This window comes from Dermacentor silvarum, chromosome 2 (assembly GCF_013339745.2).
Source record: "Dermacentor silvarum isolate Dsil-2018 chromosome 2, BIME_Dsil_1.4, whole genome shotgun sequence".
NCBI classification, from domain to species: domain Eukaryota; kingdom Metazoa; phylum Arthropoda; class Arachnida; order Ixodida; family Ixodidae; genus Dermacentor; species Dermacentor silvarum.
Window position 1 is genome coordinate 26,444,857 of NC_051155.1, and position 14,726 is coordinate 26,459,582.

Sequence of the window (14,726 nt, forward strand, 5' to 3'; positions counted from 1 at the left end):
TGCCAAGAGTGATAACATGGGAGTGTCTGGCTGGCGCCGGCAGAACGCGTGAAAGATAACGCCGAGGAACATATCAGAAACTTGTAATGCGAAAATTCCGTCTTCTAAAGGACTGAAAACAGGCTTTGCACCCACGCCATAGAGTAACATACCAGGATAAGATAGGACACTTCCAGAAAGCCCCTACGGCCGATTATGGTTCGCAGCGCACCTAGCGGGTATGTGGAATGTACACAGACTCACAGATTGGCGCCGCATAAAAACGAATATCGAAGGCTGGTGATTAGAAAAATTTCACGGCCTCCACGATCGCTTCCATACGAGTGCTCGTCCCAGAGGCTATATTTCGATTTTTTGTACGCGTTGCTTGCATGCATCGAGTGGCTTCGAGTTGTCGACAAATTCGACTTCGCCCTGCCATGTGCTAGCCGCCTGGTTAGCTCAGATGGTAGAGCGGCTGCCCCGGAAAGGCGGTGGTCCCGGGTTCGAGTCCCGGACCAGGAAGAATTTTTCTTCAACTGCGAGGCTTTCTTTCGAGGAACCCGGTTGGGTTTCCATTGTAGCAAATTGCTACATTTGGGTGGAAGTCTCAGTTTCCCTTTAATTACTTATCTCCACCTAGCGGATTTCCGCTGAAGTATTACATCAATTGAGTGGCTTCGTGTAAACTGTGCCGCCAGAGCAGCAAGCACACGATGCCACTGTGTGTTTACGCACACATTTTAAATAAACATGACAAGTGTTGGAAGAGACGAAACATTTTATTTTCAAGTCATATTCTCAGCAAGCACATGCACACTTTTTTTTCGCAACGTTCGATGAACGCAAGCACAGAAAGATGGGTTGCACTGCAAAGTGCAAGACATGCCAATACAGGTGCCATATGTTGAGAATAAATTTCACAAAAGGAATAAACAGGCGATATTATGAAAACCCCACGGAACAGTAAAACTGCAGAAGACAGCATTAGCATTAAAGAGGAAAACAACGCTCCTCCTTTGAAGCCTAACCTTTCTTATTAAGTGGTAGTTTCGGGCTGCATAGCAAGCAAGGAATGAAGGCTGCTCACTGCAGTTGTCAGCCAGCCACGCTCTCTCCCTGTCCTGCCGATGTTACTGCACCTCGCAACACAGCAGTTTTTCCCGTAGTACTTGAGTATGGTCTTCATGACCTGAAAAAAAAAGTATTGGTTATGTCTTCTCTCCCGCCCTCGCACAAATCAATTTTCACCTACGCACTTCACATCGCCCTTTCGCGAAAAGCGTCACGTGCAATTGCTGCAGCTAAAAAAAAAAAGGGAAGCAACCTTCGGTGCCATGCATGCGCTATGAGGCAGGAGTCTTTATTCAGAATACGTCGTAGCCACAGCTTACAAACATGCTTCTCAATTCGCAAGTTCTCTCTAATTGCGCTCGTAACAATGGCTTCAAGCCATCTGCGCAAGCCACGAATAACTATCCTAAGCATAACTGCATGCTTTTACAGAATTTCACACACGTGCATTGAATTCAGACTACGTATACCGGCGTGTGCCGACTCACTTTCTCGCGCCAAGAAACGATTTTCTCGCAAATGTGCTGCGCAGCATTCCAAATTGCTGTTTCTTACATAATGTGAAGCAATCCACGAACATCATGCGCGAAGTGAAGAACACAAAAAGCTCTGCGCCGAACAGCACTATGCGACAAATGTCAACTTACAGCTGAAGTGACAAATACATAAGCAATTTGCATAGTAATGAAGAGAAAAAAGAACGTAATGAAGGCCTTCTTACCAAGCAGCAGCTAAGCAGACAGACGTTCTGGCAGACGAACCCAGCAAAGACCACGCAGATGTTATCGCACATCTTTTCTAGCGTCGCCTTGCATGATCACATCATGGCCTATATTTTGTAGCAATGCGTTATTCTTTATTCTATATACTAGTCTTATCATCCACCGCTCACGGCCGGCAGATCCCGTTGATAACGTCTACGTCTACAGCCACATAGACAAGTAGACGTATAGGGCACTATAGAAAAGTTGCTAAAGTAGATAACTAGTACGCGCGTTCCCTTGGAGACAGGGAGCGCTGTATTGCCCTATAGCGGGCGGCATGAAGCTGCGTAGCTCGGCCGCTTTTAGGCTGGAGTGGCCACTCTTGTAATCGGTATGTTACTCTATGCCCACGCATTTGTCTTGAGTGCCTGTTGCGTCCGTCTCTGTGTATGTCGCGTACCGTCACGTCACCCGAGGCCAAGTTTTGGAAACGCGAAGTCACCCGTGTATTTGGGCTACCTAAGTGCAGGAAATAATGCCCGGAAATGGGGGAACGCTTGGAAATCAGATGTTTTCATATTTTATTGTATTGTTTGGGATGAGTCGGGTATTTCCTACGCCATGTATGTAAAGGCGAATTGCTTTTGTTTGTAATGTCGCCCATTCACCGCTTTCGCACGTTTCGCCTCTACACGTAGTATTCCGATGTCTAAATACCAAAATGATACGTGCTTGTAACATTCTGTTACGTGCTTGTAAATGTAACATGCTTGTAATTTATTTTTTTTCAGCTGGTGCCGTCCGGTGGAGCTTCATACGGGAACTACTGCTTACCTGGGGACACAACGTTGGATGAACGCACAAAAACCGCGGAACGAGCTTTTATATAGATCAAAATAAATATTTCCTCATTGCACAAAAGGTCTTGCGTCTACTTTGTGACATTGCACGTGGCACAGATTCGATGGGACTTTACGAAATCGTTCGCAATGATTTTTACCAAATTATAAACCAATTCCGCCCGAAGAGCAAAAAACAGAAGGGGGGGGGGGGGGGGGGCGCGGCTGGCGTGCTAGCTTGCGTTCAAAATGCGCGCGCCCAAAACCGAAACCGGAAGTGACTTATACCGACCGCTTGGCGCGCTGCAGTCAATTCGGCCGCTGGGCTCTATGGTAGTGTCCCCTCTTGTTGAATTCCTTTCTCTATGACCGCTCCCTCGGAGCACATGATAACACGTCCGTTTATTACGGTGCCCGGAAGTGGAATCCTCCGACGTCAGGGCGCCTCCACGGTTCTGGCTTTATAAAGGCAGCGATTTGGCTGACTAAAGATGTGTCCGAGGAAGGAGCTGGCGCTATGTCATGAGTGTATAAAATGAACGCGTTCATGGTGTTTCGTCTACAAACGGTATTCCTCTCGCATTGCCCACATGTACGCAGTCTTAAGTGTGTCTACGGTATTTTCATAATACGTCCCCGGTCAACTTCCACCAGAACGTTTATTCGCAAACATGATAACCTTAGAACTGAGTAACTTTAAAGTGCGTGTAAGAAGAAATAGTGGACTTTGTCCATTGGTACTATTCGACCAACTCGAATACGCACATTTCGTTGATGTCCCAGCTTGATCAGAGTGCCACGTTCGTCGCCATGCCCTCACTGGAAACAAAATCTTCTGACATAACGTGATGATGGTTATGACATCAAGTTATTTCTGTTCATGCTGGCAATCTAAAGCAGACGCTTGTCTGCAATCGCTGTGGCGGAGTTCACGGAGTCGCCGGAGCTTAAGTTGTACTTCACATTCACTTCCGAAAGTTAATTTTGCAGCCGAATACTGCACAGTGCTAGCCCGTTGGCCTTGAGTTATCTGACATCGCACGAATCACACATGAAGCACGTTAGAATCGCACTAATTAGCGATGACAATGCCACCGTTCCAAGTTCCCACTGGGACAAACGGCGACCCGCACATACCAGTGCAAGGAGAAGAGTGGCGCAACGCGCTGGTTCGAGGATGAGTTCCCTTTTTCGCGGTGCTCCCGCGGGCACTGCCATGTTTGATCACCTGGTGACGCGTCCATTGCTTGCCTCACCTGCCTCCTTTGCTCCCGTGTTTACAATGAGTGTATATGACGCCCGATGCAGTTCAGGAAACGTCTGTTTCGGGAGATATCATAGACGCTGACTGGGTGGATGACACGAAACTTTGGCCACGTACAGCTTCAGAGGACAAAACCGCTTTCGGAGCTCATTAAACTTTGCCCAAACGGCGCGAGCAGCGTATATGTTGCTTGTTCTAAAAGCGAGGCTAATAATGCTATCCAGCCTTGCTGCTATCCAACCGCTAAGTCGAGATCGGGCACTGCAGTCAGGGGTGCGGGGACCGGTGAGATGTCGAGATACCCAAGAGGCGTTTAAATATTCGAGTAAAGAAAGTAAGCAAGATATTGATAAAGCCGGATTTGTTACATTCATATATTACCGTTCCACGTGTTTTTTCAAACCTCCCTCGTGTTAACGCGCCCTAGTTAGGCGCGCCATAAGGAGCAGTAAAGATGAAAAAAAAAAAGCTTGGCATTGGTGTATTGTGCCTTAGCGCAATTAGGAGTACAAATCGTTGCCGCAAAAAGTGCTCCTCTTCAGCGCGGCGGCATACAAAGGGCAATTTCCGGGTTGGGAGCGGCATATCCTAGGCTGACAGAGCTCTACATGAGAATGACTCTGTGTGTGTACTGTAGAAGAGGTGCTGCAGCGAAATCATGTTTAACAGAGAGGTCTAATGCTACAGTTGCCACGGAGGCAGCAGAAGTGGCCTTGGAACATGTGCTGACTACACAGAGCAACGTAGTGATGCTCGCTTTGTGTACTATGCTGCCGGCAACGTGACAAGAAAGCGGGTTCTCCCTTATGGAGGTATGCCTAGAGCACTGCACGTGCCTGATTTTTCGTCCCGAGCCCGGCCCGGGCCCACATTACGAGGCCCGAGCCCAGCCCGGGCCCGTAATACAAAGCCCGAGCCCGGCCCGAGCCCGTGCGTACATGACCGAGACCAGCCCGGGCCCGGCCCGGGCCCGTGGTTCCAAGCCCAGGCCCGACCCGGGCCCGTGTTACTGAGCCCGGGCCCGGCCCGGGCCCGGACGTTCATTACTAAGCTTAGCTAGGGCCCGCGTGTGTCTGACCAGGCCCGGCCTGTAAGAAAAAAAATTATTTTTTTTACTTACAGATTGCACCGTATCTGTCAGCCTCACCTCGAGGTTTAATCAGCCGCAGTATATAAGCAATAAAAGGCCGAAATTTGTGTTTCTCCCACGGGAACATCTGTAATCTGGCCCATTGCCTGTGCTACTACTTTTTCTGGTGGTGCGCATGCACTTACCTTGATTTGTACGATATGGTTCTATGATGTCATTTAGCATGCAAATATACAGGGTGTTTCATTTTAGCTGAACCGAATTTTTAAAGATTGCCTGTGGCAGATAGCGCAGTTATAATCCTAGATCTAAACTACTCGATGAGGTGGCCATTACTTCCACGAGAAATCAAAACGCCTAATTGAAGAATTAACATAAATACGCTAATTAGCGTTTTAATTATTGATTTCATGGCACATCTTTCAATATACGAATTATAGCCGCCGAGTTCGCAAGGCGTATCCACTTGCAACGATTTCTCAGGACTAAACCAGTTTCGAGATAATAATTTTCAAAGTGTCCGACGAAATCAATCAAACCAAATCAATTTATTGTCCAGTTTACATGCGGGACGGTCATTTTGGACTAAAAGCTACATATGTAGCTTGACGTGACCCAAAAGACCAGGCAAAGCAATAGTACAGCAAACAGTGTGCACACATGCACAAGAATTCACATATTTCCAGCTATCGCTGGAATTCCTCATAGACGAAATAGCTATGAACGGAAAGACAAACAATATTTGCGTCACGGCGAGTTAACAGAATTGGAAAAAGTTTTAACAGAATTCCATTTAAACAACACTACAATAACAATACTAGCTATACAAAACAACGCAACACCAGCTATACAACATAGCATGAGACTGAATTTTACAAGATCAACATTTGCTCAGAAAACGAAACAGGATTTACATTATCTACTCAGAACTATACACAAAGGCTGAATAATAATCACATCAGATACATTACAAGCGACCAAAGTGTCAGCTGAGTTCTCTCTTACTGAAATTACCGCCATTTTTGTGTCTGTTCAAAGTGAATGGTAGGTAATGTATTAACGACTGATGCTTATAGAGAGTTCTGAAGTATGGAATTGACCATATCTCAGGATTTCTTTTGTTCGCATTAATGCGACGACGCTCTAAGGAGGCTAATTGTTTTATGTAGTTCTAAGCTAATTCTCACATGGATGGCCTAATGGATGGTCAAAACGCCTATTGAATATCTAACATAATTACGCAAATTACCTTTTTTAATTAATTATTTTACGGCACATCTTTCAACCTACGAATTCTAGCCGCCGAGTTCGCAAGGCGTATCCACTTGGAACGAATTCTCAGGAGTGAACCAGTTTCGAGATATTAATTTTCAAAGTGTCTGACGAAATGCATGGGCGTTCCAGTTAACTTTTAGAGGAAAACGCTGTTTTATGCGATGAAGCACAAAAGTAACTGGCGTTAGCGCTAAAATAATGCCATAGTATCAGCACTGGTAATAGTGCGGTCGCAAAAGCGGTAACATGGAAATGGTTTGAGGAGTGGTTCTTTGTACAATTTATTTTTCCTTACGCAGAAACAATGTACGTTTTTGCGGAAAAGAAAAAAAATTAGCGTAGCTTGCACTGGCAGCGCAATGCTAAAGAGACAGCGGAGATGATGGGCACCTAGCTAGTCTTGGCTTTTTGGCTAGGCTAAGCACTACCAAGTCATCCCCAGCATTTTCGGGAATTTATTGATTATTGATCGATTATCAATTAGCTATTGATTGGCTATTAATTGCCTATCGATAGGCAATTAGTCCCCACCATTCTTAGCTAAGTTATCCAGGCTCAGCTTCGCTAGTTCACAGGTTCACAAGCGCCATTGCGCTTGGACCCTTTCTGCACTGCTGCCAGGATCGGCCCACATGTTTGGATTCAGCGGACACATTAGGCCCAGATGAAACAGCTCCGCTGTTAAAAATGACAACTTCATCTGTTTTACTATTTTCTTTGATAAGATAGTCATCTGATAAGATATACAGTGTGGATCTGAGAACAAACGGGGATCACCGATATTCTAGTTGACATTAAGCGGAAAGAATGCAGCTGGGCAGACCATGTAATGCGTAGTATGGATAACCGATGGACCATTAGAGCTACAGAATAGATACCAAGAGAAGGGAAGCGCAGTCCAGGACGGCAGAAAACTAGGTGGGGTGATGAAGTTAGGAAATTCGCAGGCGCAAATTGCAATCAGCTAACGCAAGACAGGGTTAATTGGAGATCGCTGGGAGAGGCTTCGTCCTGCAGTGGACAGGCTGATGATGATGATGACAGTCATCTTGCACGTGTCACTTCAGCTTGGCACAGAATGCATTGAACAATGCAATGCATAACGGTCGCGTGTGCTCGAAGGTCTACTTAGGCCCTTCAGTGAGCGGACCCGAGTGTGGCCCTGGCCCGTGGCTTCAAGCCCGAGCCCGGCCCGGGCCCACGGCCTCAAGCCCGAGCCTGGCCCCGGCCCGCGGTCTTAAGCCCGGGCCCGGCCTGAGCCCGCCGATAAACGCTTCGGACGGCCCGGCCCGGCCCGGGCCCGTGCAGTGCTCTAGGTATGCCTACGATATGCCAGGGACAGACAGTACTGCAGCGCAAGTGCCTATCCAGGGAATGGGATTTTTCAGGGCTCCTGTCTTCTTTAGCCGTCAGAGTCACTGTAAGAATTCATTCATGCTGTCGCATTAAGCAGGATAACGTATGTCTAGGAGAATGTGCATGCACGCAAAGATTGTTAGTAGCCTACGTACTGTAGGCAGCAGTATGCCATAAACTGGTTGTCAGGCATTGCACACAACCAACCTGATTACTTGTTAGATTTTTGTATTACAAGGACGACTTTCCTTTCAAATGGGCTCAGTGAAGCAGCAATAGAACAAATATATATATATATATATATATATATATATATTGTAACGTAGATCGAAGACGGAGTCTTGAAAAATAGATGCTTCTTTTATTGGCGGGCCAGATGAAGAACGTGCAGCCTACGCGCTTCGTCGTCTTTCATGGCGCCGACCTTTGCGCGCGCCGTCCCGCTGTGCGTGAGCCCCACATCATTGTGTCAATTGCCCCCCGTGCGAAAAGCGACCGTCTCGGTCGCGTCAAAAAGTTCTTTCAGCCATGACAAGAAATGGAGCTCCTCAGGTGTATCTGGGCGTTCACGTACGCGCATGGTATGGTTCCATGCGTACTACATGAACAACTTCAGCGCGAGGACGACGACGGAGCTAACCGGGGTCAGAACTGCAGGGGACGACTTCGTAGGTTACGTCGCTGAGGCGGCGCGCAACCTTGTAGGGACCGAAATACCGGCGGAGCAACTTTTCCGAGAGTCCACGGCCACGGATGGGCGTCCAGACCCACACGCAGCCGCCGGTATTGTAATGGACGTCGCGTCGACCCTGGTTGTATCGAAGGGTGTCGGTATGCTGTTGGCTCCGGATACGATGCCGAGCAAGCTGGCGGGCTTCTTCGGCTCTTTGTACGAACTCTTCCACGTGTTCGCTGGTCGGGCTATTATCATCCACAGGTAGCATGGCGTCAAGTGTTGACGTGACGTGGCGGCCGTATACAAGTTCGAACGGCGTAAACTGTGTAGTCTCCTGTACAGCAGTGTTATACGCGAAGGTAACAGAGGGTAAAATCTCGTCTCACATTTTGTGCTCTACGTCGACATACATGGAGTTCTGTTCAGACGTTCTGTTAATCCATTGATATGAGGGTGATAGGCAGTGCTCTTGCGGTGAGAGCTATGTGTTAGCTGGAGAACGTCCTGCATAAGTTCGGCTGTAAATGCTGTACCGCGATCCGTGATGAGAGCAGAAGGTGCACCATGTCGCAGGACGATGTGGTGAACGAAGAACTTAGCCACTTCATACGAGTTTGCTTGCGGAATAGCTTTGGTTTCGGCGTACCGGGTTAAGTAGTCGGTAGCGACGACTATCCATCTGTTGCGAGAAGAAGTCACTGGGAATGGCCCAAGTAGATCCATTCCTATTTGTTGGAACGGTGCTTGAGGGGGGTCCGCAGGGTGGAGAAAGCCAGCCGGTTTAAAGGGCGGTTTCTTGCGGTGCTGACAATCGCGGCAGGTCTTCACGTAGCGTTGAACAGAAGAAAAAAGCCGGGGCTAGTAATACTTCTGTCGTATCCTTGCTAATGTCTTAGCGAATCCCAGGTGTCCCGCGCATGGCTCATTATGGCAGGCTTGCAAAATGTCTTGGCGCAGCGCCGATGGCACGACAAGGAGGTGCGTATTTGGACTGCTTCCGCAGTTTTTCCTGTAAAGGACGTTGTTGCGCAAACAGTACGATGATAAGCCGCGCACGAGCGAGCGAGGCAAAACACCTTCAACTCGTTGAAGGTGCTCGATCAGCGGCAGCAGCTCAGGGTCAGCGCACTGGTGCTCAGCCATCTTTACGGCGTCGACAACGCCGACAAATGGCAAGTCATAGTGAGGGTCCGATGATGTCGAAGGGAGCGGTGCGCGTGACAAACAGTCAGCGTCACTGTGCTCCCTTCCAGATCGGTAGACAATGGTAACGTCGTACTCTTGTAAGCGCAGGCTCCAACGGGCTAGTCTGCCTGAAGGATCCTTGAGGTTGGCAAGCCAGCACAGGGCGTGGTGATGGCTGACTGCCTTAAAGGGTCTACCGTACAAGTAGGGTCGGAATTTACTAATTGCCCACACAACCGCTAAGCATTCTTTTTCAGTGGTTGAGTAGTTTTTCTCAGCCTTGGTGAGACTGCGGCTCGCATAAGCAATGGTGCGTTCAGCACCATCTTGCCACTGCACAAGAACTGCGCCGAGCCCCGCATTGCTGGCGTCAGTATGGATTTCTGTGTCAGCGTCTTCGTCGAAATGAGCAAGTATTGGGGCAGCTTGCAAACGCTTGCGCAATTCATTGAACGACTGCTGCTGCTCCTCCGCCCAAATGAAAGGCACATCGTCGCCTGTAAGCCGTGTCAGAGGCTCAGCAATTCTCGAGAATCCCTCGACGAAGCGTCTATAATAGGCGCACAAACCAAGGAAGCGTTGGACAGCCTTCTTGTCTGTGGGTGGTCAAAACTCGGCGACGGCAGCTAACTTGTTGGGGTCTGGTCGGACGCCTTTAGGCCCAACGACATGGCCAAGAAATTTGAGCTCTTGGAACCCAAAGTAGCATTCTTCAGGCTTGATGGTGAGGTCGACAGTACGGATCGCAGCGAGGACGCTCTCGAGTCGTGCGAGATGCTCGTCAAACGTGTTCGAAAACACGACGACGTCGTCCAAGTATACGAGGCCGGTTTGCCATTTCAGTTCAGCAAGCACGGTATCCATCATCCGCTGAAAGGTGGCAGGTGCGGAACAGAGACCGAAGGGGAGAACTTTGAACTAATAAAGGCCATCAGGTGTCACAAACGCTGTTTTTTCACGATCCTGTTCATCCACTTCGATTTGCCAATATCCGGATTTAAGATCGAACGAAGAAAAGAACTTGGCATGTTGTAGACGATCCAATGCGTCGTCGATGCGTGGCAGTGGATAAACATCGCGCTTGGTGACACGGTTCAACTTTCTGTAATCTACACAGAAGCGTAACGTTTTGTCTTTCTTTCTGACTAACACTACAGGGGAGGCCCACGGGCTTGTGGACGGCTGGATCACGTCGTCTTGGAGCATCTCTTTCACCTGCTGCTTGATCGCTTCCCTTTCCACTGGAGACACTCTGTAAGGATGCTGGCGAACAGGACGTGCGGATTCATCCGTAATAATTCGGTGCTTTGTGATGGACGTACGCCGTACTTTGGACGACGTTGAAAAACAGTCGGCAAACTCGTTCACGAGACTCAGTAGTCGGTCTTTCTGATGGTCTGGCAGAGTAGCGTTAACGTGAATCCGTTCTTTTAGGCTGGGTAACTCAGATTGCTGAGACGATGCGATTTCCAATGTGCCAATGTCAGTAACATGAATGATTTCTCGAAGAAATGCGATTGTCGTTCCTCGCGGTACATGCCGATACTCGTTGCTAAAATTTGTTAGCCAAACGACTGAACATTTGTTTTGCACCTCATGAAGCCCTCTGGCTATGAAAATGTGGCGCTCAAGAAGCAGGGGGATGTTTGCCTCAGCAATTCCTTCGGCGACGTCCTCCATGTCGCATCGGACAAGGGTAAGCACACTGCTCTTGGGTGGCAACGTGACGTGATCATCGGCAACGCGAAGCGGGATGTCACGGTCGTTGTCATTACTGTGCGCTATGGCTTGCGTAGTAGCAAAACTTACTCTAGACTCTTGCAGGTCGATGATAGCGCCGTTCGCCTGAAGGAAATCCATGCCGAGTATAAGGTCCTTTGAACATTCAGGAAGAATGACGAAGTCGCCGATGTACGTGAAGCCCCGAATGTTGACTCGTGCCGTGCACCGACCGATTGGGGTTAAGAGGTGCCCTCCTGCAGTACGAATCTGAGTTCCGGCCCATTGCGTCGAAACTTTGTTCAGCATACGTGCGAGATTCTGGCTGATGACAGACGTGTCCGCACCCGTGTCGATTAACGCCGTGACTTCGTGGTCATCTATGGTAACTGGTACGTCGCAAGATACTGACACCGAACTGCACTGATTTCTCTGCGTCTCAATTGCGTCATATCGCGGTCGTCGTAGTGGAGGATCTTCAGCGTTCGCAACGTCAGCGACCTCACCTCCGCAGGTCGCTGGACTCAGTTTTCCCGGGAAGCAGGGCTGGGTGAGCGACGCCTTGTTGCGCTCGGCATGAAGAGGGGTGGCTGGAAGACCTGTTTCGGGCGGGTTACGGTGACCGGGTGTCATGGAATCGTGGGGCAAACGAGGTCCTGGCGTCCGCTAGGTAGGCTTCAATCTCTAGGGGGCGTTCGCCATTTCGTGGGCACGGCGCATTCAGTGAAAATCCACGGAACCCAGCTCGGCGGTAAGGACATGCCCTGTAGAGGTGATCGGCTTCACCGCAATGAAAACACAAGGGCCTCCGGTCTGCAGTGCGCCATACGTCGCTCTTGCGGGGTGGTCGTGCTTCAGCCATGAATGGCGTGCGGCGAGGCCTGAAGTGGCCAGTTGCTTGTTCCACGGCGCGCACACCATGGAAGTCCGGCACGTCGCTCACACCGTGAAAAGTCGGCGACAACGAACTTCGCGCAACTTCCGCATACGACATGCGAGGCTGTGGCTGCCGTATCTCGGGCTGTGATGTCTCGCTTCGCTCTGGGACTTGGACTGCCTAACTGATTTCCTCTCGGATGACCTCAGCCAGAGCAAGTCGCGGTACCGATGCCGGAGCCACCTGAAGCTTCTGGAGCTCTTCTCGAACAACAAGCCTAATGAGCTCCCGCAAGGCGTCCGTATTGTCAACAGGTATAGTGAGATGGTCACGTGATAGGGTCGACACGTCGCGGTTGTACTGCCTTGTTCGCTGCTGCAGTGCCTTTTCCATTGATATGGCTTCCGCGAGAAACTCTGCAACGGTCCTTGGTGGGTTGCGTATCAGGCCTCCGAATAGCTCTTGCTTGACACCACGCATTAAGTTCCTGAGCTTCTTTTCTTCTGGCATGGACGGATCCGCGCGTCGGAAAAGTCGGCACATATCCCCGACAAACATTGCGACGCTTTCGTTCGGCCGCTGTACTCTCGCCTGAATTGCAGATTCAGCTCACTCCTTGCGATCGAGGCTGGCATATGTGCTGATTAGCTGCCATCGGAATTCGTCCCATGTTGATAGGGCCGCCTCACCACGTCCGCGCATAGTCCTCGAGGGCAAAGTAGGCGTTGCGTAGCTTGCGCTCCGGAGTCCAGCCGTTGAATTCTGCGACACGCTCAAAGTGATCGAGCCAGTCCTCAACATCCTCGAAGGTGTCCCCATGGAAGGATTTGGGGATTAGCGGCTGATCAAGCACGAACTCGGTCGGTGCAGTTGAGGAAGAAGACGGAACTGATGTACTCATCGTTCTGACTCGGTTGGGTAGAGGCTCGTGCTCCGGTGGCAGTCCTTGAAGTCGACGGCTTGTTCGTACGTGAACAGAAGTCAGCTCGACCGGACTTCGTACTGGGCTTGTAGGCGGGGTTCGATCTGGGAGTGGTAGCATGTACCCAGCACCTCCACCAGAAAAATGTAACCTAGATCGAAGACGGAGTCTTGAAAAATAGATGCTTCTCTTTAATGGCGGGCCAGAAGAAGAACGTGCAGCCTACGCGCTTCGTCGTCTTTCATGGCGCCGACCTTTGCGCGCGCCGTCCCGCTGTGCGTGAGCCCCACATCATTGTGTGTCAATATATAATAAGGAGGCGAAAGCCTTGCATAACTTAACGCATCATCAACCACAGAGTCACAGATACTGTTGCTGGTAAAGTTTTATGAAACGAATTTAAGTCTCAATTTGTCTACAACAGCGAGCATATACTAGCTCCGCTATTGCAAGACCTTAGGCGCCACTCAAAAGTGCATTGAGAACGAGAGAATGCGTAAACAGACACGATCATTCGCAATAAATGTCAGTGACTACCGCAGTAAGAGTCATTATAATGTCTCGCGTGTTAGCGCACGTGAAGTTGAGAGTAATGAAACAATATTGTCGAAAGATATCGCCCTCCCGAAACAACCACCTCGGGCTACTCTGCTTAACTACGTCGATATACCGTATAAATAATTGCAGAGGTCATTTTGCATTCGGAACAATTTTAATAAAAATGTGGTACTTTCAAATTATGCTTTACCGAATAATGGTTGTATTATGGCTCGATTATTTTAGTGGCGTAATGTTCGTGCTGATGCCGTGGTTGGTGGTTTAATTTGCAGTGCTAGAGGCGTAGATCGTCAAAGGGCCATATTGTTGTATGGTAACGTAACTTACACATGCGAAAAACAAGCAACACGCGGCGCAAGGGCAATGCCCGAGACGCCTCGAGCAGATATACCATGATGATGATGACTTATTGGCATCCCCTATGAAACAGGACGGTGACGAATAGTCACCTAGCCTGCTTCATTTAATCAGGTATGCTATACATATTTTTACCTAGCATTTTTGTATACACTTCATTTAACTTTTTTTATCTCACCATCTAGCTTGTACCGCTACCTATGACTGTAAGAGATCAAATCAGGTCGTATCAATCTCTTCCCTGTTTTTTTTTTCTTTACCAATACTCTGAACGTCCCTTGCTTATCTCGACAGCTAAACACGCCCCCGACGACAGCGCCACTGCGGCGGGACCGCGTATCCCGGCACGCTTGGAGCGGCCACTTTTCACACCTCCCAGTCCTAGCCACCCTCGTCCGAGCAGGTCGAGAGCGACGCTGAAGTTTGTTATCGCTTCCTGTGTGTCGTCCGTCGGGCGAAACTGCCAATGTCTTGTTACAAATACTTCCCCCTCTTACGCACCCGACAAAATGATCTGTAGACGCACCTCTTGGTTGAGGCCCGCTTCAGTGGCCGCATTCTGGGCTTCGGTGGTCATATCCATCACGCTTTGACGGCGGTCGTCGCAGATCAGCGGCTGCGTTGGCTCCGAAGGGGAGCGCAGCGTCACTCGCTGGTCGGACAGTACGGCGACCGCCCACTGCTGCGACCTCCGAGGTGACGCCCCCTCGCTAGGGGCGCTGGGCCTCCGCGCCTGCAGACCATCGTACCGTGGAAATATTAGCGTGTCGTTTCATTTTTGAATACAATGTGACTGAAACAAGCCAATGAATAACGAACGCCGAAAAAGTGGGACTGCTTGATTCCTGGAC

General features: G+C 49.4%; 1 non-coding gene across 1 annotated transcript; it reads left to right on the forward strand.

Annotated features, from left to right (window-relative positions):
• Positions 1-430: 430 nt before the first annotated feature.
• Trnas-gga (transfer RNA serine (anticodon GGA)) lies at positions 431-504 on the forward strand. Its single transcript has one exon. It is a non-coding gene; the product is annotated as a tRNA-Ser (tRNA).
• The last annotated feature ends 14,222 nt before the right edge of the window (positions 505-14,726 follow it).